This window comes from Balaenoptera physalus, assembly GCF_965194825.1.
Source record: "Balaenoptera physalus genome assembly, chromosome: 15".
NCBI classification, from domain to species: domain Eukaryota; kingdom Metazoa; phylum Chordata; class Mammalia; order Artiodactyla; family Balaenopteridae; genus Balaenoptera; species Balaenoptera physalus.
This window is the reverse complement of record NC_138894.1, coordinates 26,807,622-26,835,572: the sequence shown is the minus strand read 5'-3', so window position 1 is coordinate 26,835,572 and position 27,951 is coordinate 26,807,622. Positions and strand designations below refer to the sequence as shown.

Genomic DNA, 27,951 nt, shown 5'->3' with positions numbered 1-27,951 from the left:
CCTTCACTGGCAGAGACAGGGTGTGGCAGTGGGAAAGCTTCAGACCCATGGAGGAGAGTGCAGCAACAGAGGTACAGAAGCCAAAGAGGAGAGATTCCCACACAGAGGATGAGTGCCAACCAGCACACACCAGCCCAAGAGGATTGTCTGCTCACCCGATAGGACAGGTTGGGGCTGGGAGCTGAGGATCGGGCTTCGGAGGTCAGATCCCAGTGAGACGACTGGGGTTGGCTGTGTGAACACAGGCTGAAGGGAGCTAGTGCACCACAGTTAGTCAGGAGGGAGTCTAGGAAAAAGTCTGGACCTGCCTAAGAGGCAAGAGACCATTGTTTTGGGGTGTGCTAGGAGAGGGGATTCAGAGCACTGCCTAAACAAGCTCGAGAGATGGGAGCAAGCTGTGGCTATCAGTGTGGACACCAGAGATGGGCATGAAACACTAAGGCTGCTGCTGTAGACACCAAGAAGCCTGTGTGCAAGTACAGGTCACTATCCTCACCTCCCCTCCCAGGAGTCTGTGCAGCCCGCCACTGCCAGGGTCCTGTGATCCAGGGACAACTTCCCCAGGAGAACACACGGCACGCCTCAGGCTATTGCAACATCATGCTAGCCTCTTCCGCCATAGGCTCGCCCCACATTCCATACCCCTCCCTCCCCCTGGCCTGAGTGAGCAAGAGCCACCTAATAAGCTGCCACTTTAATCCCATCCTGTCTGGGGGGGAAGAGATGCCCTCAGGTGACCTACACACAGAAGTGGGGCGAAATCCAAAGCTTAACCCCAGGAGCATTGTGAAAAAAGAAGAGAAAGGGAAATTTATCCCTGCAGCCTAAGGAGCAATGGATTAAATCTCCACAATCAACTTGATGTACTCTGCATCTCTGGAATAACTGAATAGACAGCGAATCATCCCAAAATTGAGGCAGTGGACTTTGGGAGCAACTGTAGACTTGGAGTTTGCTTTCTGCATCTAATTTGTTTCCGGTTTTATGTTTACCTTTGTTTAGTATTTAGAGTTTACTATCATTGGTAGATTTCTTTATTAATTTTGTTGCTCTCTTCCTCCTTTTTTTAAATATATATATATATATATATATATATATATATATATATATATATATATATTTCCTTTTTCTCCTTTTGTGAGTGTGTATGTGTATGCTTCTTTGTGTGATATTGTCTGTATACCTTTGCTTTTACCATTTCTCTTAGGGTTCTGTCTGTCTGTTTCTTTTGTTGTTGTTGTGTTTTGGTTGCTTGTTTCTGTTTATTTTACTATAGTTTTAAGTGCTTTTTATCATTGATGGTTTTGGTTTTTGGTTTGGTTGCTCTCTTCTTTCTTTTTCTTTTTTTATTATTTTAATTTTTTTATTTTTAATAAATATTTTTTATTTTAATAACTTTATTTTATGTTATTTTTTCCATTCTCTCTTTCTTTTTTCTTCTCCCTTTTCTTCTGAGCCATGTGGCTGACAGGGTCTAGGTGCTCTGACTGGGTGTAAGGCCTGTGCCTCTTAGATGGGAGAACCGACTTCAGGACGTTGGTCCACCAGAGACCTCCTGGCTCCGCATAATATTAAATGGTGAAAGCTCTCCCAGATACCTCCATATCAGTGCTAAGACCCAGCTCCACTCAATGACCAGCAAGCTACAATGCTGGACACCCTATCCCAAACAACTAGCAAGACAGGAACACAGCCCCATCCATTAACAGAGAGGCTGTCTAAAATCATAATGTCACAGACACCATATAACACACCACTGGATGTGGTCCTGCCACCAGAAAGACAAGATCCAGCCTCATCCACCAGAACACAGGCACTAGTCACCTCCACCAGGAAGCCTACACAATCCACTTAACCAAGCTTAGCCAATAGGGGCAGACACCAAAAACAACAGGAACTACAAACCTGCAGCCTGTGAAAAAGAGACGCCAAACACAGTAAGTTAAGCAAAATGAGAAGACAAAGAAACGCACAGCAGGAGCAAGGTAAAAACATACCAGACCAGACAAATGAAGAGGAAATAGACAATCTACCTGAAAAAGAATTCAGAGTAATGAGAGTAGAGATGATCCAAAATCTTGGAAATAGAATGGAGAAAATACAAGAAACGTTTAACAATGACCTAAAAGAATTAAAGAGCAAAGAAACAATAAATGAATAATACAATAAATGAAATTAAAAATTCTCTAGAAGGAATCAAGAGCAGAATACCTGAGGCAGAAGAACGGATAAGTGACCTGGAAGATAAAATAGTAGAAATAACTACTGCACAGCAGAATAAAGAAAAAAGAATGAAATGATTGAGGACAGTCTTAGACAACATTAAATGCACCAACATTCAAAATATAGGGGTCCAGAAGAAGAAGAGAAAAGAAAGGGACTGAGAAAATATTTGAAGAGATTATAGTTGAAAACTTCCCTAATATGGGTTAGGAAATAGTTAATCAAGTCCAAGAAGCACAGAGAGTTCCATACAAGGATAATCCAAGGAGAAACATGCCAAGACACATATTAATCAAAATTTCAATAATTAAATACAAAGAAAAAATATTAAAAGCAGCAAAGTAAAAACAACAAAAAACATACAAGGGAATCCCCATAAGGCTACCAGCTGATCTTTCAGCAAAAACTCTGCAAGCCAGAAGGGAATGGCAGGACATATTTAAAGTGATGAAAGGCAAAAACCTACAACCAAGATTACTCTACCCAGCAAGGATCTCATCAGATTCAATGGATAAATGAAAACTTTATACCCAAGCAAAAGCTAAAAGAATTCAGTGCCACCAAACCAGCTTTACAACAAATGCTAAAGGAACTTCTCTAGGCAGGAAACACAAGAGAAGGGAAAGACCTACAATAACAAAGCAGAAACAATTAAGAAAATGGTAATAGGAACATACATATTGATAATTACCTTAAGGGTAAATGGATTAAATGTTCCAACCAAAAGACACAGACTGGCTGAATGGATACAAAAACAAGACTAATATATTTGCTGTCTACAAGAGACCCACTGCAGACCTAGGGACACATACAGACTGAAAGTGAGTGGATGGAAAAAGATACTCCACGCAAATGGAAATCACAAGAAAGCTGGAGTAGCAATTCTCATATCAGAAAACATGGATTTTAAAATAAAGATTATTACAAGAGAAAAAGAAGGACATTACATGATGATCAAGGGATCAATCCAAGAAGAAGATATAACAATTGTAAATATTTATGCACCCAACATAGGAGCACCTCAATACATGAGGCAAATACTATCAGCCATAAAAGAGTAAGTCGACAGCAACACAATCATAGTAGGGGAATTTAACACCCCATTTTCACCAATGGACCAAGCATCCTAAATGAAAATTAATAAGGAAACACAAGCTTTAAATGATACATTAAACAAGATGGACTTAATTGATATTTATAGGACATTCCATCCAAAAACAACAGAATACACACTTTCTTATCAAGTATTCATGGACATTCTCCAGGATAGATCATATCTTGGGTCACAAATCAAGCCTTGGTAAATTTAAGAAAATTGAAATCATATCAAGTATCTTTTACAACAACAATGCTATGAGACTAGATATCCATTACAGGAAAATATCTGTAAAAAGTACAAACACATGGAGGCTAAACAATACACTACTTAATAACCAAGAGATCACTGAAGAAATCAAAGTGGAAATCAACAAATACCTAGAAACAAATGATCATGAAAACATGACGAACCAAAACCTATGGGATGCAGAAAAAGCAGTTCTAAAAGGGAAGTTTAGAGCAGTACAGAACTACCTCAAGAAACAAGAAACATCTCAAATAAACAACCTAAACTTACACCTAAAGCAATTAGAGAAAGAAGAACAAAAAAACTCCAAAGTTAGCAGAAGGAAAGAAATCACAAAGGTCAGATAAGAAATAAATGAATAAGAAATGAAGGAAATGATAGCAAAGATCAATAGAATTAAAGCTGTTTCTTTGAGAACATAAACAAAATTGATAAACCATTAACCAGATTAATCAAAAAAAGGGGAGAAGACTCAAATCAATAGAATTAGAAATGAAAAAGGAAAAGTAACAACTGACACTGCAGGAATACAAAGGATCATGAGAAATTACTACAAGCAACTACATGCCAGTAAAACGGACAACCTGGAAGAAATGGACAAATTCTTAGAAAAGCACAACCTTCTGAGACTGAACCAGGAAGAAATAGAAAATATAAACAGACCAATCACAAGCACTGAAATTGAGACTGTGATTAAAAATCTTCCAACAAACAAAAGCCCAGACCCAGATGGCTTGGCAGGCAAATTTTATCAAACATTTAGAGAAGAGCTAACACCTATTCTTTTCAAACTCTTCCAAAATATAGCAGAGGGAGGAACACTCCTAAACTCATTCTATGAGGCCACCATCACCCTGACACCAAAACTAGACAAAGACGTCACAAAGAAAGAAAACTACAGGCCAATATCACTGATGAACATAGATTCAAAAATCCTCAACAAAATACTGGCAAACATAATGCAACAGCACATTAAAAGGGTCATACACTGTGATCAAGTTGGATTTATCCCAGGAATGCAAGGATTCTTCAATATACACAAATCAAACAATGTGATAAACCATATTAACAAACTGAAGGTGAAAAACCATATGATCATCTCAATAGATGCAGAAAAAGCTTTCAACATAGTTCAACACCCATTTATGATAAAAACCCTCCAGAAAGTAGGCATAGAGGGGACTTACCTCAACACAATAACGGCCATATATGACAAAACCACAGCCAACATTATTCTCAATGGTGAAAAACTGAAACCATTTCCAATAAGATCAGGAACAACACAAGGTTGTCCACTCTCACCACTATTATTCAACATAGGTTTGGGAGGTTTAGACACAGCAATCAGAGAAGAAAAAGAAATAAAAAGGATCCAAAATGGAAAGAAGAAGTAAATCTGTTAACCTTTTGCACATGAGACGATACTGTTCATAGAGAATCCTAAAGATGCTACCAGAAAACTACTAGAGCTAATCAATGAATTTGGTAAAGTACCAGGATACAAAATTAATGCACAGAAATCTCTTTCATTCCTGTACATTAATGATGATAAATCTTAAAGAGAAATTAAGGAAATGCTCCCATTCACCACTGCAACAAAAAGAATAAAACACCTAGGAATAAACTTACCTAAGGAGACAAAAGACCTGTATGCAGAAAAATATAAGACACTGATGAAAGAAATTAAAGATGACACAAAAAGATGTGGAGGTATAGCATGTTTTTGGATTGGAAGAATCAACACTGTGAAAATGACTATACTACCCAAAGCAATCTACAGATTCAGTGCAATCCCTATCAAACTATGAATGGCATTTTTCACAGAACTAGAACAAAGAATTTCACAATTTGTATGGAAACACAAAAGACCCCAAACAACGAAAGCAGTCTGGAGAAAGAAAAACGGAGCTGGAGGAATCAGGCTCCCAGACTTCAGACTATACTACAAAGCTACTGCAATCAAGACAGTATGGTACTGGAATAAAAACAGAAATATAGATCAGTGGAACAGGATAGAAAGCCCAGAGATAAACCCACGCACATATGGTCACCTTATTTTTGTTAAAGGATGCAAGAATATACTATGGAGAAAAGACAGCCTCTTCAATATGTGGTGCTGGGAAAACTGGACAGCTACATGGAAAACAATGAAATTAGAACACTAGCTAACACCATACACAAAAATAAACTCAAAATGGATTAAGGACCTCAATGTAAGGCCAGACACTATAAAAGTCTTAGAGGAAAACATAAGCAGAACACTCTATGACATAAATCACAGCAAGATCCTTTTTGACCCACCTCCTAGAGAAACAGAAATAAAACCAAAAATAAACAAATGTGAGCTAATGAAACTTAAAAACTTTTGCACAGCAAAGGAAACCATAAACAAGACCAAAAGACAACCCTCAGAATGGGAGAAAATATTTGCAATTGAAGAAACTGACAAAGGATTAATCTCCAAAATTTACAAGCAGCTCATGCAACTCAATATCAAAAAGCAAACAAACCAATCCAAAAATGGGTAGAAGACCTAAATAGACATTTCTCCAAAGAAGATATACAATTTTCCAACAAACACATGAAAGAATGCTCAACATCACTAATCATTAGAGAAATGCAAATCAAAACTACAATGAGGTATCACCTCACACCAGGCAGAATGGCCATCATCAAAAAATCTACAAACAGTAGATGCTGGAGAAGGTGTGGAGAAAAGGGAAACCTCTTGCACTGTTTGTGGGAATATAAATTGCTGCAGCCACTTTGGAGAACACTATGGAGGTTCCTTAAAAAACTAAAAATAGAACTACCATGTTACCCAGCAATCCCACTAGTGGACATATACCCTGAGAAAACCATAGTTCAAAAAGAGTCATGTACCACAATGTTCATTGCAGCTCTATTTACAATAGCCAAGACATGGAATCAACCTAAGTGTCCATCAACAGATGAATGGATAAAGAAGATGTGGCTCATATACACAATGGAATATTACTCAGCCATAGAAAGAAATGAAATTGCGTTATTTTTGGTGAGGTGGATGGACCTAGAATGTGTCATACAGAGTGAAGTAAGTCAGAATGAGAAAAACAAATACCGTATGCGAACACATATATATGTAGTCTAAAAAAAATTTAAAAGTTCTGAAGAACCTAGGGGCAGGACATGAATAAAGATTCAGATGTAGAGAATGAACTTGAGGACCCGGAGAGGGGGAAGGGTTGTTGGGATGAAGGGAGAGAGTGGCATGGACTTATATATACTACCAAATGTAAAATTGATAGCTACTGGGAAGCAGCCACATAGCACAGGTAGATCAGCTTGGTGCTTTGTGACCACCTAAAGAGTTGGGATAGGTAGGGTGAGAGAGAGACGCAAGAGGGAGGGGATATGAGGATGTATGTATATGTATAGCTGATTCAGTTTGCTATCAACAGAAACTAACATACCATTGTAAAGCCATTATACTCCAATAAAGATGTTAAAAATTTTTTTTTTTACATAAAATAAAAAATTCCTTCTCAACTACTTAATGCAATGCTCCCTTTTGAGAGAGGACAAGGGAAAAGTGTACAGATCCATTAGGGAGTTAACAATTTCTTACTACAACTATGACGCTGTTGGTACCATGAATGTATGACTGAATTTTCCTTTGTGTTTTCAAAAACAGACCTTACCTCTTTACTTGCAAAAGACACTTTAATTTAAGCTCTTGTGAACACAGTGTCTACTGCATCCTCATAGAAAGTGAAAGCAAATTCATCTTTGAGCTCCCAGATTCTTTTCATTTTTCAGCTGTAGAAGAATGGAATAAATTTACTATGCCTACTACAAAAATTCTCTGCTCAAATAACCCCAAAGCTAACTTCCACTGGAGATTAGGTACACAGGCTTAATATACAGCCAAGGAGCAACTGATGGCTGGGATTGAGACAGTTATAGGTTGAGGGTGTCCATACCCATGTGTATGATGCTTGTCGAATGCAGGAAAACCTGGAGGTAGGAAAAGAAGGGAAGCAAGATGCAAGCTAGGTGTGACCATTTGTACTCTTTCTCCAATCCCACAAATATTAGGGTCTTTCCTGCCTAAAGTATTCAGTTTAATTCTACAATTTCTTAACTGAATTGGTCATTTTATTTCATAGAGAAGCTGCTCACCTATGACATCCGAGTTCATAGAATCTGCACTACAATCTGGTCCTTGATCATAGACTGTCAAGTGATTGCTTTTTGATTGGTTACGGCCTCCCCTTACCCTCTGTAATGACATATAAATTGCTTTTTTTTTTTTACTGTTTAGTATACTGTTATGCATAAATCAATTACTAAGCTCATTTTGTTATATAAATGTACATGGAGAACCAGGCTTATGTTTAAATTAATCTGATTTTCTCTTCCATTTTTCTTTGGGTTGTTGATTTTATTGATGTGCCCAGGAAAAGTAAAAACAATGTGTCCTAGTGGTTTAGCAGCTTCTTGTTCTTGACTCCCCTAGAGTCCCCTGGACCTCTGCCTTACATTTTAATTAATCAGGATTGTAAACTTCATAGCTTTCATTTATACATTTTGAGGAAATTTATTTTTAGAATAGAATCATGGAGAATGAAGAAACATGAATGGCCATTTTGTTTACTCCCCCTTCTTTGGCAGGAATCCAGTGTCCTTGACAGATGTCCAAAGATTAATTGTCCATCCAATTAACCTTAGACTACCAGATGCATATATTGCAGGACTCTGAGCAGTTTTAACCGACCAATGTGTAATAAAATCCTCCCAGAATAGAAACAAATCTCATAATTTTACATGTAAGAAGTAACAGTAATTTGATTATCAGGGCTAGTGTTCTTTCATGGGAGAGTCTTAGAGACCCCAGATTCATCTGTGCCCAGTGTCCACATGAAACATTGTTCTTACCGTCATCAAAGTATTCACATTTCTATAAACTATATTATCTTATATTTAATTCCGTTATGTCCATTCTACTTTTATCCTTTAATTTTTACCTTCCAGGATTTTTATTTTCTTATTCCTGCAAAGTAATGGGAAAGGAATAATTAAGACTAGAAAGAAATTTCAGCCCTGCTTCCTTTTTTGTTGTCTATGTTTCTATGTTTAAAATTAGTTGTTTGCATGTGCTTTTGAGAGAGAGAGGGAGAGTTTGTGGGTACATGCGTGTGTGTATAAGTGCTCCAGGGAGCATAACTATGGAATGGAATGGAGAATATTTGTATTTTTTGAATTCTGAAATTGTGTGTTTTAAGATTTTGTGTTCATATTAATATTAGAATCCTTGTTACAAAATTAAAAATTAAGCTTTGCATTATCAAAAATTCTTAAAAACAATGTTGTTATGAACTAGCATTGAAAAACATAAGAAAAAGAGTGTGTTTATTTAAAAGTAGATAAATTTTTATGTAAACTATTTCTATTTAAGGTAAAGCAAATGGAACAAATATGGTGAAATGTACCCAATGTTAATTCTAGTTTGTTTGATTTTTAGATCACAATTTTAGCTGTTATTATATATCTCTGATTCAATAAATAAAATATAAATATATAAACAAATGCTATAGTTCTAGTCATGGTTATCTTTAAAAACAGAGTTTTATGTGGTTACAACTTAGCACAATTGGTTTAAATTACTAGCCAATTACTTATTTTAAGGAGATTTTTATTTGTTTTTATAAATTTAGCAACGTTCCACCCCCTGCCTTGTTTAAAGGTGATGTTACTGGTGAAGATTCTTTATTTCTATTTTGTAATTGCAAAACAGTGTATCATCGTTAAAAATATAATAAATTGTATGTGCCTCTATATATATATGAATAAAATATACAATGAATATATCTACAATGAACACACATACACAAAACTATACACACACATATATATATATATGAATATATATTAAGAATTTCAGGTGGTTTGCAACTACTAAATATTATTTGCAACTTTAGTATTTCTGCCTATGTACTTTCATTTGTGTGTGTGCATGGTGCACAAGCATTCTTTAAAAATAGCCTCTCTACATGGTCTCTGCATCTCTACCTCTCTGTTCTACACACATTTAAGAATACTTTAACCATTCCTTTGCACCCACTTAAATGGCTCCCTAATGTGTTTTCTGTTTACAATAGCTTTGCTGTGGACCCTCATCTATTTAATTCCTTCTATAGCATATATAATCCCAAACATAAAATTCATTAGCTAATAAAAAGGAGTATCCCTTGATATCTGATCATTCAGTTTTCAACCTTTGCTATAATGACTTGCAAAATGGAATTCGTGATCCATATTGTAACACTGCTATAATGAATATGTTCATATATCGGTGGAAATGTTGACATCTGAAAGAAAGGATGTTAGTATACTAACACCTTCGTTCAATCCCTCTCATGATATCCTATTGTTGTTACTAACAATTTCCCCATTTTTCCTGAGAATTTAGCCCTTATTGGGCTTCAATATTGAATCTACCAAGCACCGGTGGGCACTGTCAACCTGTCAACCTGCGCAATTCAGACATCATCTTTAGTATCTTTACCATTTCTCTTCTTTATTTTTAGAATTTATATGGTGGCGCATGTTTGTTGCAGTGCAGAAAACAAATGCAATCTATAGCTGACACAGTATTGTATCTTTGTATTCTACATGTAAACATATCCTTTGGGGTTCATTAAATGTTAAATAATTTTAGAATTGGTATCTTAAGAACATTCTATTCTGCAGAAATCCTCAATGGATTTTTATATTGGTGGTTAAAAACAGTTTAAAGATTTGCAGGAAGATGTTTGGGGGTTTGGATTCATTTGGAACCCATTCTTTTCCCTCAGTTTAAAATAATGCAATGCAGTTTACCACTTTCTGAAAATTTGCTCTCCAACACACTGGCAGACACAAATTAGGTTTTTATACTTATAGATGTCTATGCTCTACTTTATCTTATTGCTTTTATTTAGCATGTCTGAGTTTCCTATCACCAATGTAATTGTAAATCATTTGGAAATTTATCTTAGGCTTCTTTGCATCCGTATTGAGTCTAAAATGTGTTGCATGTGAAACAGGCACTTTACGCATATATTCAAGTTGATTAAAGCTTCACACACGCACACACACACACTCACACACATGGTTTCCCTGACCACCACGTGGATTGCTAATCTTATGTTTTCCTATAGTCTATTTTCAGATACATCATTTAGTTGCATCCTTGAAGTGATTCTTTTCTCTATCTTGCTTAACAGGGTAGAGAAGACTAAGAAACTCTTAGATCCTGGATGAAAATTTGTTAAAAGGTGAATTAATATTTTTACTTTTTCTATAATGTTTGAATTTTCTCACTGTATATCCAATATATTATATCAAAGATGTTTTAGAATGAATGTATTTTGATATTTATAGACTGAATTTGAATAAAAACATTCTAATTCCCAAGTCTTGCCATTTTAAATTAACTATAACTCATGGATGAGACAGTGTGATTGATTCAAAACCAGCTATAACACCTCTAGTGTACTTAAAGATGTCCAAGACAAAGATAACTGCAGGTCTCCAGGTATGATGTGATAAGGGCTTGATTAGAGTGCAAGGTATTTCAATAGAAAGCTAGGAAGGATTAGGAAAAGAGTCAATAGAACATGCTGATTGAGCTAACTCAGTAGGTAAAGAGCCCAGAGGAATTTAGACACCATCAAGTTGTTCATACTGAGAGAAAAGGGAGGATGTGGTACACTAGACACATTTTGATGCTATTAACAACATCAGAAAGTTAGAAAATAGAACATGTTTATTGGGTTGGGAGAGTTATGGTGGGTTATTTTGAGTTTGTGGTGACTGTTAGATATCTAAGTGGAACTGTGTATGAAATATGGATCTGGAACTTGGGTGAGTAAGCATAGTTGGAAATACAGATTTGGGAGCTGTAAGGCATAGAAATAACGGTTGAAACCATAAAAGTAAATGAACTCTTCAAGGGAGTGATCATAAAGCGTGAGAAGTTTTATTTTAAAGCTCTTATTTTCCTTTAAAAGAATCCTCTGTGACTTACCCATCCACATCCAAGCAGCAAACTCTGATTGTAAATATGCCATTTGTCTTGCAACTTTATATGGATGTTTTAAGTGGGTCAGAGTACTTGAATCCATAAATTTTTCTATACCCAATATATTTTATCTCAGAATTGGAGAAAAATTATAAAAAACTTAAAAATAACTTAGCTGTCCTTATAGATGATGCACCTTTCAAGTATATGATAGTCTGGTCACTATAAAAACTAGTAAAACTAGTAGAATAAGGTTGATGGTTAACTTTCTCAGTTTAACTATGTATTGGAATATTCACTTATAAATTTATATTAGTAGCTACATATTATCAATAAACATAATTTTATAATAAATTATAAAAATGATGTTACTAAATTCATAATAAAGTTTTAATTGTGTTAGTCTTTAAAGTTATTTAACTTCATCATAAGGATGTTGTAAAACAATTTAAATTATAAAAATTAAAATATTTTCTTTTTAGAGAAAATAAAAAGATAATATTTTGATATGTCTATATTTTAAATATATTGCTCTATTTAATTATAAGTAACAAAGATAATTTTTGCACTTTTCTATCTTTCTTTTTTCTCTTTTCCCTAATGGCATTAAATACCCTTCATATAAGTAGTTTTTAAAGAATGTGTAATACTCCATTGAACAGATAACCATGACATCATTGAAAGAGCTCTTATTTTTGGACTTAAAGGCAATTTCCAAGTATCAGTTACTCTAATTCTTCAATGAGAATATTTGTGCTTAAAATCTGGTTAGTCTTCTCTTTGCATATATTCCTAGACTTAGAATAGTGAGTCAAGGCTTATAGGTGTACTTAAGGCTCTTGGTCCATATTGTTGCAATCATGTAAGAATTTCAGGTTCTAGGAATGTATGTAACGTTGTTGTAAGTAATTGGATTTTTGCCAATTGGATTTGGCCTCAAAGAGCAGACTTCTTTAATAGCTGTACAAGGTAGATTTAAGATCAGAGTACAATTAAGAGTCTCTTCATGCATTTCTATTCTGCTTGCTTTTTTTTTTTCTGAGCAATATATCATTCCATCATAATCATATTCATCATCTCTTTTATATAATATGTCATTTGACATGGGTATGCTTTCTCCATGGTCAGTGGCTCAAACTCCTATTCAAAGATTGCTATTCAATTCTGAGCTAGGATTTGTGAGAATATCAAAATATTTAGTTTGTTAGCTTATACACTACTTGTATAGATGGTGCATATATAAAATGTATAGATCTCTTTAGAAAGATGATTCATATACCAAATTCATGAAGTAAGAATAGAAGAAACACTATGCATAATGTTACACAGCAATACTTGAATAAATGCCAAATGAGTGTAAACAAAGAAAGTTACCAGCTATCACATGGATCAAGTCATTGGCCACTGCAGCTGTTGACCTACAAGTATACCCAAAAAGGAATTTAGGATGAAGCATCCTGTGTTTTGGATACATGGGCCTCTAGATAGATAAAATGGAAGAATTTCAATGACCCTCAGATTCTTACATCTTTTCATATATAGATAAGCACTAAAATCATTAACTGAGATATCTGATCCACATGACTAGCAGTAACATTTTACCAAGAGGTATGCTTGATAACATGTATTTCTTACCTGAAAAAAAAAAATTATATATATCCAGGATGTTCCCCTACCTCTGTGGAGCAGTTTCTTAGCACTCCCGGAGAGGCTGTCTCCTGGGCTATAGTCCTCATTAAGTCTCCAAATAAAACTGAAATTCACAGCTCTCACATTGTGTGTTTTTATTTCAGTCAACATGAGTGATTTCAAAGAAGACCAAGGTCACCACTAGACCGTGACCAATAAAAGGTTTTTCTTGGAAGACCATAAAGTTCTGATCTTCCCTTTATATGTGAAAAAGTTAATAATAGAAAGAAGACACATCAGTTCAATGACTAAATACTGTGATTTATAAGAAATATATATTTGGTCATTCAGATATGTTTGGTCTTTGTCCACAGTTCCTGGATCACAGGTCCCAAAACCCTTGAAATTTCCTGAGTGATAAAAATAATGGAAGCATCTTTTGTCATAATATTTGGTCTCTTGTTATCACTTCTTGAAATCGCTTCAGAGCCAAAAATATAAAATGGATGTCTTGTTATTCATAACGCACAACAACTGGGTTTATCTTAATAAGGGGACTTTTGGAAGGCATGTAAAGATGGGAGACTGTTTGCCAAGGGAACCATGAATAGACAGCTGGAGCTTTCAGTCCCACCTCCTGACCTTCTGGGAGGGGAGAGAGGCTGGAGATCGAGTTCAGTCCCCAATTGCCATTAATTTAATCAACCAAGCTTGTAATGAAGCCTCCATAAAACCCCAAAAGAGAGAGCTCTGGAGAGCTTCCAGGTTGATGAACAAGTGGAGATGTAGAGAGAATGGAGCATTCAGAGGGCGTGGAAGCTCTGTTCTCTCCATACTTTGCCCTATGCCTCTTTTCCATCTGGCCTTTCTGGAGTTATATCCTTCTATAATAAACCAATAATCTAAAAAGTAAAAAAAATTCTCTGAGCTCTGTGAACTGCTCTAGAAAATTAATTAAACCCAAAGTGAGGGTCGTTGGGACATCCAATCTATAGCAGGCCAGTCAAGTGACAACCTGGAATTGTGACTGGTGTCTGAAGTGGAGAGGGGAGGTAGTCTTGTGGGACTGAGCCTTTACCTGTGGAATCTGTCATTATTTCTGGGTAGATAGTGTCAGAACTGAGTTGAATTATAAGACAACTAGCTGGTGTCTGAGCATTGCTTATTGATATGGGGGAAAACCCCTCACCTCCATGTTGGAATTGGGTGATCAGAACTTTTACTATTTCAATGTTTAGTAAACTAGATGGTTTTCGGGAACTAATAATATCAGGATCCTTATAGTCTAACTCTGGTCTTATGTACATATTTCATCAAGAGTATCATCCCCATGGTAACATCATAAGCAGGATGTAAGAGACCAGTAATGGTTTAACTTAGCTTAAAGGAATCAAAATATCTGAATATTAATTCTTCCTTGTCAGTAATTTATTAGATATGTGACTTTGGTCCATCTACATAACTTTTCTGAGCCTCAGTTTCAATGTTTCAAAGACTCTTGGCATACTGCAATTGCTCAATAAATATTAGCTTTCTTCTTTGTTGTTTTGTTAATGTCTTTGATTATGCCCATGCCAACATTTGCAAGCACCTACTCCAGGGCATTCTCCATGCCTTCCTGTCTTTTTTCTCATTTTCATTTTCTTCCATACATCTTTCCAACAGGTCTCCCTTGTCTTGTCCTTTTGTTCCATCTTTAGTTGTAAAGACATGATAATGATACTATTGATAAACAGTTATTGAACAGTTAATATACACTAGAGACTGTGCTAAATGCCTTACATTCATGTCACTTAATTCTAATAACCCCATATGGTAAGATCTACTGTTACCCAAGCTTATTCTCTTATTCCATTAATCTCATAGATGGAATAAAGGTTCAGAAATAAGTATTGTCTTCAGTGTTACACAGCTGGTAAGTAGCACAGCTGGGATTCAAATCCATATGTGGTCAGAATCCAAGATCTTGCACAATTCAGCATAGAATGTGTTTCAGAAAGTCTAAGGAGGTGGAGAGAAAGATGTAACTAAAGTTTATGTTTGGCCATTAGTTGTTAAGATTGGTCCCATAGAAGTTGTTTTAATTTGTCTTTCCCTTCTGTTCCAAGAACATTTTAATATTAAGTTATATATAGTAAATAAAAATAATATATAATGTCATGAAATTAGAGGATTTTCCCCGTGTTGTATACAAGCAGGTGAAATGTTAGGATGGGATCATTCTGTCACCCTAGAAGTTAAGAATGAAGATAGAAGCAAAAATTTGGGGATGTTTAAGCATTTTAGTATTACTTAAATTTACATTCTCAAAAGTGCCTTAAACATCAACTATGTAATATACCAGAGATGCTTAATTGCATTTATCATTCAATTTATATTACTGTAAGAAATTATTTTGGTTGAGTTATCCAGAAGCATAGTTTCAACTTGTTTTCTCTGCACAATATTTATAGTAGTTGTTTTTCTACTTCTAAGATTGTAATTAGTTTATATAAGAAGGCTTTCTGCAGTGTTTAATGTATACCCCTAAATCAAGAAGAATAACTCACTGAGTAGGAACAAATAATGTAACAATTTCAGACTCTATCCTACTGTTCTTCATGACAGTGTAAAAAAATTCAGCTCGTGGAAACCACTTCTAATTTTGTAACCTCAAGTGCTTTTGCAAATTAGTTTTAGAATCCATTTCCCATTTCCCCACCCAACCTCTATTGAAGTAGAGAGTGGCATTTTGCTTCTCATTTTACTTGAAACTGCTATTAACACTTACAAAGTTCTGAAATGTTATAGTCAGTTTCTTCTCTGAATCACACCTCCAATAACATCCAGAAATGTATGAAAATACGTTTTAAGTAATAGATGTTATTTTAATTAAAAATGATATTCTTGAATTGATAATGACATGGGACGTGTTAACAAGAGCTCATTGATAGACTTAAAGGGCTAAGTAACCCAAATATCACTTTTGAATTTGATCTGGGAAAATTTCATCAATATATGCTGGATTTAATTATCAATTATTTCAGGATACCTACTTTTTGTTCTGCAAACAAACCCATCCATTCAATTTGTCTTAGTTTACGTAATTATTTTGTTTTTACCCAGAACAATACTAGCGATGAAGTGTATAACATCCATTACTCAATAAAAAAAGAAAGGGAATTTGGATACCCATTATGGGAGCCAGATCACCTCAAGTCCTCTGTAATGTAAATATTCTGCACTAAAATATTTTTGTAGCATTTTTCCTAAGGACATTTACCATAATATAGAGTTAATTATGAAACTGTTAAAAGATAAAAATAAATTAAGAGGCAGTGTGAGGAAAATAAGAAGTACTCTCCCAAATAATTGTTGACAACAGATGGAGAGTCAATGAAGTAGAGAGATACAGATATTTCATCCTCAAATGACAATTTCTGAAAGGGAAGTTCTCTAAGTATAAACACAAGATTGCATTAACAGTTCTAACCAGATCTCAGAGAATGTAAGACTCACAGAAGACAGGAAAGAAATTCTTAATTAACCTTTTTATAACTAAAAACATTTTACTGTCCCTAAATTCTCAAATTGTAATCTTAAATTAATAAGAAAGCAGTGAACTATTTTTACTGTACAATTACTTGACAATTTACAAACAGTATCCATTTTCCTTATAATAATTAATTATATTTTCTAATATATTGCACATCAATTGCACATCAAGCCTTCCTGATAGATCATTTTGATCCTGTCATTTTCAATTAATCATGCCTGTTTGTTGGTGATGTTTATCCTGGAAAACTGTCATAAAAATATTATTCTAGCACAGTATTTCCTACATCATAGAATAGATTATTTCCACTATTATTAATAGTAGAAAGTACATATTTGCATATATCATATAACTAATTTCTTTATCAAATAGTTTATTATGCTTATAAACATATTTGAATAATTCAAGTAATTTCTAAATAAAATTTTACTTTTTAATTGCTGAATCTTGTAAAACTGCACAAAGGAGTATTTGTTCTATCGGTGTGAGGAGTAATCTCAATGTCAGTGTCACACTATGAAATTCTTGTTTTATCAAATGGTTCTGGAATTCTGAATTTTTCTTTTATTCACTTAGTAAGAATTATTGAGTGTCTACTGTATGCCAGACACTGAGCCTGGCTCTGAGGACACAATAATAAATAATGGAGACTCACCTGCTGTCCAAATATTCCTTCTATTCCTGAAGGACCCTCCTTTAACTTTCCTTTTTAGGTTCTGATAATAGTGTTCTTTTGAATATCATCAATAGTTAAAAAGCATTGTTTTCCCTTTGAAAATGAATTTCTTAGTAAGGAGGGTTATGGGACCAAGACAAAGTGGGCTAACAGCCATTTGTTATTTTAAAATAAGTTTAGTGAAATGCAGAATGCTCACATTGTCATTGTTCCTTTTTTTCAAAATCATAGATTAAATAAAATACAGTGGGAGCAAAACAGGTTCTGAGGGAAATTGCAAAAATAATGCCAAAATTGTTTGAGCAAAGGCATCCTCTTAGAAGGCATATTCCACAAATGCAGCCTTTCACAGCTAGTAAAAGAGCTTTCCTTTCTTTTTCTTGCATCTCTCAGAACACAGTCTGGGCATCCAGCAAATGCTTTGGTGTACTTGTTGGAATGTTCACCAGCACCTGACAAGGTCATAGAGTGATAACTGTGAATATCAAAATTTTATCTGCTGGTTCTCACATACAGAAGACAGGATCATAAAACAAAACAAAAACAAAATCAAAACAAAAACAAAAGACAAAACAAAACAAAAACCAATTGGTTGGGTTTTTGCAGATGTCCTGTATACATGTAGTTTTCTATTTCCTATGGTAACAGGTAAGAAAACAAAAAAGAGAGGATGGAGTTGGTATTGATATCTGGATTCTTGTTTCTGGTCATAAATTTGCCATCTCTCTGACCATATATCCAGGAAAATGTCACTTTCAATTTACTGCCTTTCAAAGGCCTTTGTAACACTGGGGTGTGATGGGAATTCATTACAATGAAGTACTTTGAAATCTTCAACTTTTAAATACCATACAAGTCCAATGATTATTAGTATTCAAGGCACACAATGCCAGTCAAAATATAGAAAGTTCAGAGCAGTTTGGTAACCTGGAAAACAGGGAAATGAAAAGTGTACTGTGTACATATGATAAAAAAGCATTCAATATAAAAAAGACAAATGCTCCAATACAAAAATGTAAAAAGTGTGTAAACATTCATGAGACAAATGAAATAACCAATAAAATATCAAATACTCAACCATACTATTAACCAAAGACACACAACTTAAAGCAAGAGATATTATTTTCACATATCAAATGGGCAAAAATTTAAAAGGATGTCAGTGAGACTGTGAAAAAAATGGGCTCACACATACACTGCTCATAGGAGGCAAAACTTGGACATTTGTTATTAAAAATTGAGCATTAATTATCATTAAAAACGTATTTGGAATTTAGCTTCAACTGTTTAACACTTCTCCTTCCCATATTTCATGTGAAATAATATCAAAATAAGGAAAATTCTGGATTAGTGAAAAATTAAAATAGGGAGGAAATTGACCCTCTCTTTTCTTATGAGTGACATGTGATTAGGGTAAATCTTTATGAAATCTATCTATATTAAGGGAGACTGGCTACTTTTTATAAATATATAGTTGGAGTTAGCTGTCACTTCTATGGATTCAGATGCAGAGAGAAATTTCCTCTGCTTAGAAATGGCCCATAGGCTCAAAGTTGTGCTCTAAAATATGTGAGAAAATTTATACATTGCCACTCTTTTTCTTTTTTCCATCAATAACTTCAACACCATAGTGTGGTTTTGCTTGTTATCATTTCCGAGTGACAAACAGGTAATAGTCATCTTTTTGGGCAACACAAATAGGTAAATATGAGTGAGGAAGAAGTGAGAGCAATGGGTCTGGATAGAGGGAGAAGAGAGAACACAAAGGAGGAATCCAAAGATGGTCAGAGTGTGATTTACAGTTTTTCCAGTCTCAATTTTATTTTTGTATTTGCCCTTGATGACTTTTTGATGACTTAGATTTAATGCATATTCCCAAAATCTAAAATTGTATTGTAAAATATCTTATTAAAATGAATATATATATATATCTTACCTCATTTAATCCTCAACCCCCCTTTCAGGTGAGGCTTTTAACCTCATTTTACAAATAAGAAGAATGAAGCCATACAGAAGTAAGAGGAAAAATAAGGCCTAAAATCAAGTTCTTATTAATGGATAATTGGAAATATCCATGTTGACTGGATATTTGATGATAATAAATTATTTTAAATTTTACATCTAATACTGATGTTTTGGTTAAGTTAATGAGTTCTCATTTTAAAAATTACATACTGAAATACTAACATATGAAATGATAAGATTTCTCAGATACATTCAAAAAAATTTGAAGGAGGAAGGTTGGAAGGGGGTGAGGCTAGGGTAGGACTGGCCAAGGTTGATGGTAGCTGAATTCAGGTGGTAGGTAGATGGCAATTTTTCATACAAAACTATTTATGTGTATGTTCAAAATTATCCATTATGAAAGTTAAAACAATATCAATACTAAATATTTCCATCTCCAAACCCCATGCTTTAAAACACACACAATAATTTCTTTATTAATATTTACTTGAAAAAGAATCACGATTTCTGTTTCTCTCCTTGTTTTTTGTTCCCATCTTTATGTCAGCAAAAGTTGAATTAAATTATTTCTTTATCTATTACTACATAATTTAGTTTTTAACTAAAGTTTCACAAATAAGCAAAGAAACAAACAAACCATGTATCATCTCCAATAATTGTTGTTTAGAATTGGTGAGTCCCAGGCTAAATGTATTTTACCATTATTTCTATTCACAAGGAGGGTTAAACTGTTTTAGAAAAAAGATTATTTGATTATAATGTCTCTTAACCTCCACTTCTAAAGTCATTGAACATCTTACTTAGTGGTGGATCACTGTTGTGTAAAGGTTTTAATGAGAAAATCTGATATAATGCTACCAAACCCATACACATTGTGTAGTTGGATTTCAGCCTAGAGGTTGCTTAGTCATTTTTTAAAAAGGAATGTATTCCCTTCATTTGGAGAAATGACAATGGGATTCTTTTGTTACCAATTAAAAGGCAGTCGTAAAGAGTAGGGAAAGACATGCTGGCAGGGCTTGCTTTAAGCAGAGGTATGGTGAGTTTGCAAATGTGAATTCATTTTAGTGATGCAAGTGAGAATCCCGGCCCCCAAATCTATAACTTCGGTTCCTCTATTATAGTCTGTTTGATGTCAGAGAATTAAAGATTCATGATTTATAAAACAAAAGTCTGGAGGTGGAAAAACTTGACTGTAAAGAAATTAAAATGCAATCAAGGTGATAAAACCAATGCATATAAGACAATAGAAAAACCACAATAAATAAGAAATTAAAGTGTATGTAACAAACTAAAAAACACAGGGTCTACTGTGGACAGCAAGGTGAGTGGCAGCTCACTGTAGACGTGTGAAGAAGAATCCTCCCCAGGAGGCAGGTCTCAACTGGAGGCTGTAGATGGACTGTGGGATCAGGTCACACCAGCAGATGCACTGAGGTGGAAGTGAGCATTGAGGACACTAAAAAATGCATTCCTTAGTATGCAGGCATTTTTCTATAAAATTCAAGTACTATCTGGGGAACTTAGATGAATTTTTTTCAGTCTTTATATCTCAAAAATGAAACAGCTATTTATAAAGTTGTCTATGTGATAGCATTCTCCACATGAACAGTGCAGAAACAACTGGAGCTTTGATAAGGAAATAGGACAGAAAAACTCCTAAATATGATTGGGGTTCAGTGCTCTAGTGCAGGAGGACATCTCAGAAGCTAGGCATCATGGGAGGCACTGGAAATTTGGAAGAAAGCTGATAAGGTAGTGAGGTAATTCCAAAACTGGGCAATTGCAGAGACCGAAGTGATATGAGTGAGGTACCTAGGGGGCAAATTTAAGGTTGCACTCATTTTCAGGGGCTGACCCACACTTGTACCACCCTGATGAGGACTTCCTTAATATTTGTGCCCTAGGTGCCTTCCTCCCTTCTGTTTGTCCTGATCCATGTACCATTAAAAAACGTCAACTAGAGTAACATTCTACTCAAAACTAAGGCTATGTGTTCTGTATAAATGTATTTGTACAGATTTTAACAGATTTTCTCCCTCTCTCTCTCTCTGTCACCTATCTCTCTTTATGTATTATCTATCTATCTATCTATCTATCTACCTACCTATCTATCTATCTACCTATCTATCTATCATCTATATATCTGTTGACAGGAAAATCATTCAATAATGCTATACTAATTCAGCACAGAAAAAAAGAGAGACACTTTTAATTACAAATATTTCTGGATAATTAGAATATTTAGTTGGTTTACCTGCTCTGTACCATTAGATTCAAATACTAATAAATATTTTCACTTTTTCCTCAACTATATACTAAGAATAGCTTTATATGTTGGAAACACAAAATTGGATCTACCTAGAAACCTTCCTGAATTTAACATACTGTTTAGTAGGTGAAAGATAAATATTTTGTAAAAAAGTAAAATTTGAGCTAGATTTTGAAGGACAAATGAACAACTACTTATTAGATCAGTGCTTTCCAGATAGACCAGATATCAAGAACCAACTAGGAACATTTTATTTTAAGTGGAGTCCTTAAAAAGGTATAAAAAAATAATTTATTAATTCTTATTTTCATGACAGATGTATCCGGGAAAGATTGTAAGTTTTGTAAAATAATATGTTTTGAACTTCTATCCATCTATCACCTCACTCCCAACGTACTTGTGCCTCCTTGCCAACACAAACAGTTTGTATTGAAAATTCTACTGGACTTAATATGTTTTCTTTGGAATAAGCTGTCCAACAAAAAGATGCTTTCTGTAACAATGACCACAAATTTAATATCAGAGAGATTTTTATAATAGTACTTAAAATTCTAAAATAAATACTGCTTTCATTTTATAATTTCCACATGAAAGTAACTTTCCTGTTCTTCATCATCTCTTCTGCAGCACCCTGTCTCCATTTTTAATATAGATTTTCTCCCATTTCTCCCAAAGGTATTTATCAATGCCTTTCTATGTTTATGAAAGGTGTATGGCCAGCAGGATAGGTTGAGTTTTTATAAAAATTATTTTAATTTTATTATTTTCTGTTACTTTCATAAAATAAAATTCTGTTTGAAAAAGAAAAGAAAAAATGTCATTGGCTTAATTACAAAGGAGAATAAATATTCTCGTGTATTTTAATATTCTGTTTCATACATATTTTTAAATATTCTACATTTGCACAATTTTGTTTATCTTTATTAAGTACTTTATAAGAAAATTTATTGATTATGCATATTAACTTTTGTCAATTTCAGAATTAGATACTCATTAGACTTTTAATGGGATTTCATAAAAACTTTAAGTTAATTTATTTTAAAAATTGACATCTAGGGCTTGAGGCAGTCGGAGCCGAGGCGCCGGGCAGCGTCCTTGCGCTCCCGCCCTGCTTCGGTGTGCGGCTGCAGCCGGAGGCTTTGCAGGTGAAGAAAATACAGCGTTTGTGAAGAGTAAATGGTTTCTGAGACAGAGTACTATTTTGAAGCGCTGGAAGAAGAATTGGTTTGACCTGTGGTCAGATGGTCACCTGATCTATTATGATGACCAAACTCGGCAGAGTGTAGAGGATAAGGTCCACATACCAGTGGACTGCATCGACATCCACACGGGACATGAATGTCGGGATATTCGGCCTCCAGATGGGAAGCCAAAAGACTGTCTGCTGCAGATTGTTTGCCTAGATGGGAAAACCATCAGTCTTTGCCCAGAAAGCACAGATGATTGTTTGGCCTGGTAATTTACACTTCAGGATTCCAGGACAAACACAGCTTATGTTGGCTCTGAAGTCATGTATGATGAGACTGCCGTGGCTTCTTCCCCACCTCCTTACACAGCCTATGCTGCACCAGCCCCTGAGGCATATGGCCATGGTCCATACAGTGGTGCATACCCGCCAGGAACTCAAGTTGTCTATGCTGCAAATGGGCAGGCTTATGCTGTACCCTACCAGTACCCGTATGCCGGACTTTACGGACAGCAGCCTGCCAACCAAATCATCATTCGTGAGCGGTATCGAGACAAGGACTGTGACCTGGCGCTGGGCATGCTGGCTGGAACAGCCACAGGCATGGCCTTAGGAGCTCTGTTCTGGGTCTTCTAGAGTCCTTGGAACCTGGATGTGCATAGCTTCTGATACCCTGGGTGCAATAATATAATTTGCAGGGCATTTCTGTTTGTTATAAATGTTTTTAGTAACAGTTTTAGTAGTTCTTTTGAAAGAAGTGACATCATACTTATAACTAATCCATATAAGTACCACAGAGAAGGCTTTGGACTGCTGTTTAGCTAAAACGTAGACTATTTGGGGGCACTGGCTCATTGTAGGAGTTTTTTTATGGAACCCTCAGAATACCTTATTTGAACACACCTGTTTGTAAAGGCCATTTTCTTTTTAGAGTTAGGCCTTAGTGCTTAAGGGATAATTTATTTTAGTGTTATGCTAGTAACATGGTGATGTATGAGTGAGCGAGTGATTGTGGCAAGAAGAACTGCAGCTGTTTTGGTTTAATGTCAGACTTTGAAACCTCAGACCAGAACTGGTTGCACGTTACTTCAGGAGTTGTAGGATGGAACCTTCCTGAGGCAGCCGTGTGATATCCCCACAGCCTCTGGGGCTCTGCAGACTTTCAGCAAAGCTGACTGCTCAGGATGATGGGTGGGATGGCAGATCCCCCCCTTTAAAATGATGCTTTTTCATTTTATTCTTACTAGTTTGTTTTTGGTAGTGATCCTTGGAAAACATCCCAAATTAGGAGTAAACTTGAGTCTCAGCGTTTTAGGGCTTTATCATTTAAAACTTGAACAAGGCAAAACAATTACAAACAAGTGTGTGGAGGTAGATTTGCTTTATTCAGAGACATCATGTTTTTAGTGTTTGCTTTGAGCGTTTTTATTGCCACTTCAGCCTACTTATAGCTTATTTTTCTACCTGTTGAGAAAGTAATATTAAGAGAATGGTGAGGAAAGTGGAATGAGAGCCATAGTTACAGTGTTACTGTTTCAGGGGATTGGGCTGCACTAAGGATTCTCTTTTCCACCCTTCTGAAGGCTGTTAAAGAACCCATTTCCTGTCCTGTGCTGGACTGGGGCACTGTGGCTCTCCCAGAGCACTGGGGTGCCTGGAGCTCTAGTGATGGCATGGTGGGGTAGAGTCAGGTTACAGATGGGAATTGCAGCCTAAAGACATGAATGACCTGCGCAAGGTATTACCCCACCTGACCAGGACACTAGCCTTGTTTTTATTCTTCACTCAAATGTCACAGAGTCACTTAAACCATTTAATTTGAGCCCCAACTATGTGTGAAGCTCTGGAAAACTGAGAGTCATGCATTTTTGTTATTTCTTATTTCTTTATTTATGCAAATTTTAAAATTTCAATTATTCCAGTTTTCTGTCCTGCATGCTTTAAAAAATTTACTTTTTACAAAGGCAGTTTAGCACATTGAAGGTCTCTGCCTCTATACTCCATATGGCCCTATTTTCCATAAAATACACTCGTAGTAGCACAAATTCTGTTTTTAATCTATGTGGCCAGTTACATACATAGTCATTTGTTTCACTGATCAACCCACTCCATCTCTAAGGCAGACTTAAATAGATCTATCTCCGTATGAAACCAGATGCCAAATGAACTTTGTGGTGACCACAGGTCTGTTTTCCTAGCCAATTCTATTGCACTTGTTGACACTGGAGAGTTTGTTTCCAGCTGAAAAGAAGTATACTTGGCTGTCATCTCTTCGAATGTTTGACATGGTGGAAAGTTGCCATATGTGATGTGTGACAACACTGGTTTTGATGGTTAAAAGTGTTGCTTTAGTTATTTTACATCTATGTAATAAAAATGGTTTTGTTCAGATGGTAATCATTATTTGAGCTGTATGCTTTACTTACAAAATACTAAACTCAGTTTTTAATGTTACATCGGGGTATTAATTTTGAACTTGGTGTTACTGGAACCACAGATACCGAGTTATGTCTTGAGTTATGTCAGTGAAATGCCCTTGAAGCAGATGGTCTCCCTGTGTTCCCCTGGCTTCCCTCTGACAGAAGGGGTAGAGCTATGGACTGAAGCTTGGGCACACATGTGTCCCCCCATATCCAGTCCCTGTCCCCAGTGGGGCCAGCCCCACTGGGCAACTATAGTTGAGTCTTGAAGTTCACTGTCACTAGTGACTTGATCCTGAGAGGAAATACATACTCGGTATAAAGATGGGCTGAGATACTTCATTTCCCTGGCCCCAACTCTCGTAGATGCCAATGCTTAGGTAATCCTAAATCAAGAAGTTAGGTGAGTTGGAAAGAACTTGTTCAGGTTTAGTCAGTATTTTACTTCCATGTGTACTTTTAACTAGTTGGCCATTGACATTGCACGCATGCCAGTCTGCTTGTTTCTTAGCTCTGTTCTTTGAATTCCTTGAGTTAACTTCACGGTCTTAGATGTAAAGAGAAGGGAGAGACCCGTGGTTGTGTTTCAGATCATCATTCATGAAACAGACCAGACTGGGATGCAAGATCTGTATCATGGGAGAAGTTCCTGCCATTGAGACAGAATGACCCACATTTATTTTCTACATTAATTGTGATACTATGTGATCTTTCTTTCTCCTTCCCAAGTTTATGTAGACACCAGCATGGGATGCAGTTCCATTTTTTTCCCCTAGGGTTGATCTTTTTTTCTGATTGCTTGCCTGTCTCTAGTATTCTGTTGTGTCCTCAGAACCTATTTTTCCCTGTATATGCAAATTGTGTATATATAAGTGATAATGTTAATACATTAAATGATTGTTAACCTTAAAGCATAAAAAAAAAATTGACATCTAAAATTCTCATATCTCAGTACAAGTAAAAGTCCTTATAAGGACATTCACTCATCCAGTTGCCCATTCATCTGCAAACATACTCCCTCTGGAGCATTCAAACGAGGCCATGGGTTCCAAAGATTGATAAAGAATTGGTCACCAATCTCAAACAGCTCAAGAAAAGACAGACATTTAAACAAGTAAAATAATAAACAACGCCTGATCAGTAGAATATGGAGTGTAGCAGGTATGTTACAGTGGTGGTCCTGGATCTGAAGAACAGTTGTTATTTGAGTGGGTTGTGAAAGATTTTATGTAGTGGAATATAACTGAGTTTGTGCGCTAGGCTAATTCATAGGGGTTGAGGTCAAGGGTGAACACAGTGGGTGATAAAATGTGTAAAGGGATCTCCATTGCTAAGTCAAAAAGACATGGAATAACATGTAGCATTAAGGGATTTGGTTAGAGATTAATGCTACAGGTATGCCATTCTAGATGATGAGGTTGGAAAGGGGAAAAAAAGGACCTATTCATGGGTGATATTTTATGAAATTTTTGAGAAATACAAAGATAGCTCTAGTCAGACATGGAGATGTACTGACCAATGAAGCAAGAATCAAAGCAGGGCTGAATCTTAGAAAAAATTCAATGGTGGCAGTTTTCCAGAGATCTCATTTATATATTTTTCCTTTTGATTCTTTTTTCTTTTCTTTCTTTCTTTTTTTTTTTTTTTGAGTGGATATATGAGTGACTTTTTCTCCTACTATATTTTGATTTCTTATTGCTCTATACATATTGATGCTATATATGAACAATATAACTTTTTTTGAGGTTTTAATTTTTATTGGAGTATAGTTGCTTTACAGTGTTGTGTTAGTTTCTATGGTACAGCAAAGTGAATCTGCTATACATAGACATATATCCCCTCTTTTTTGTATTTCCTTCCCATTTAGGTCACCACAGAGCACTGAGTAGAGTTCCCTGTGCTATACAGTAGGTTCTCATTAGTTATCTATTTTATACATAGTATCAATAGTGTATATATGTCAATCTCAATCTCCCAATTCATCCCATCCCCCCTTTTCCCCACACTGTTCTCCATAGTGGCTGCACCAAATTAAATTCCCACAAACAGTGCAAGATGGTTCCCTTTTCTTCACATTCTCAACAACACTTTTTATTTGTTGCAAGTTTTAAATAATTGCTATTCTGACAGGCATAAGGTGATATCTCATTGTGGTTTTGATATGCATTTACCTGGTGATTAGTAATGTTGAGTATCTTCTCAAGTGCATGTTGGCCATCTGTATGTCTTCTTTACACAAATATCCATTCAGAACTTCTGCCTATTTTTAAATCAGTTTGTTTCTTTGTTCTTTTTTTTGATGTTGAGTTGTATGAATTATTTATATATTTTGGATATTGACCCCTTATCAAACATATCATTTGTAAATATCTCCTCGTATTTAATATGTTGCCTTTTCATTTTGTTTTTGGGTTCCTTTGCTATGGAAAGCTTTTTAGTCTGTTGTAGTCCCATTTGTTTATTCTGCTTTTGTTGCCCTTGCCTGATGAGACAGATTCCCCCAAAAATATTGCTATGCTATATGTCAAAGGGCTTACTGCTATGTCTTTTTCTAGGAGTCTTATGGTTTCATGTCTTATACTTATGTCTTTAAACTGTCTTATTTTTGTATATGGTGTAAGAAAGTGGTCTACACTACTTTCATTCTGTTGCATGT

The 27,951-nt window shown here is 35.4% G+C and overlaps 1 long non-coding RNA gene and 1 pseudogene across 2 annotated transcripts in view; both read left to right on the top strand.

Moving 5' to 3' along the window:
- LOC309644423 overlaps positions 1 to 27,951 on the top strand; it is a 256,968-nt gene that overhangs the window by 213,734 nt on the left and 15,283 nt on the right. The gene's annotated exons all lie outside the window — the stretch shown is intronic.
- LOC309644415 (pleckstrin homology domain-containing family B member 2-like) lies at positions 408 to 26,880 on the top strand (annotated as a pseudogene). Its single transcript has 2 exons — positions 408 to 23,042; positions 23,180 to 26,880. The product of its transcript is annotated as a pleckstrin homology domain-containing family B member 2-like (transcript).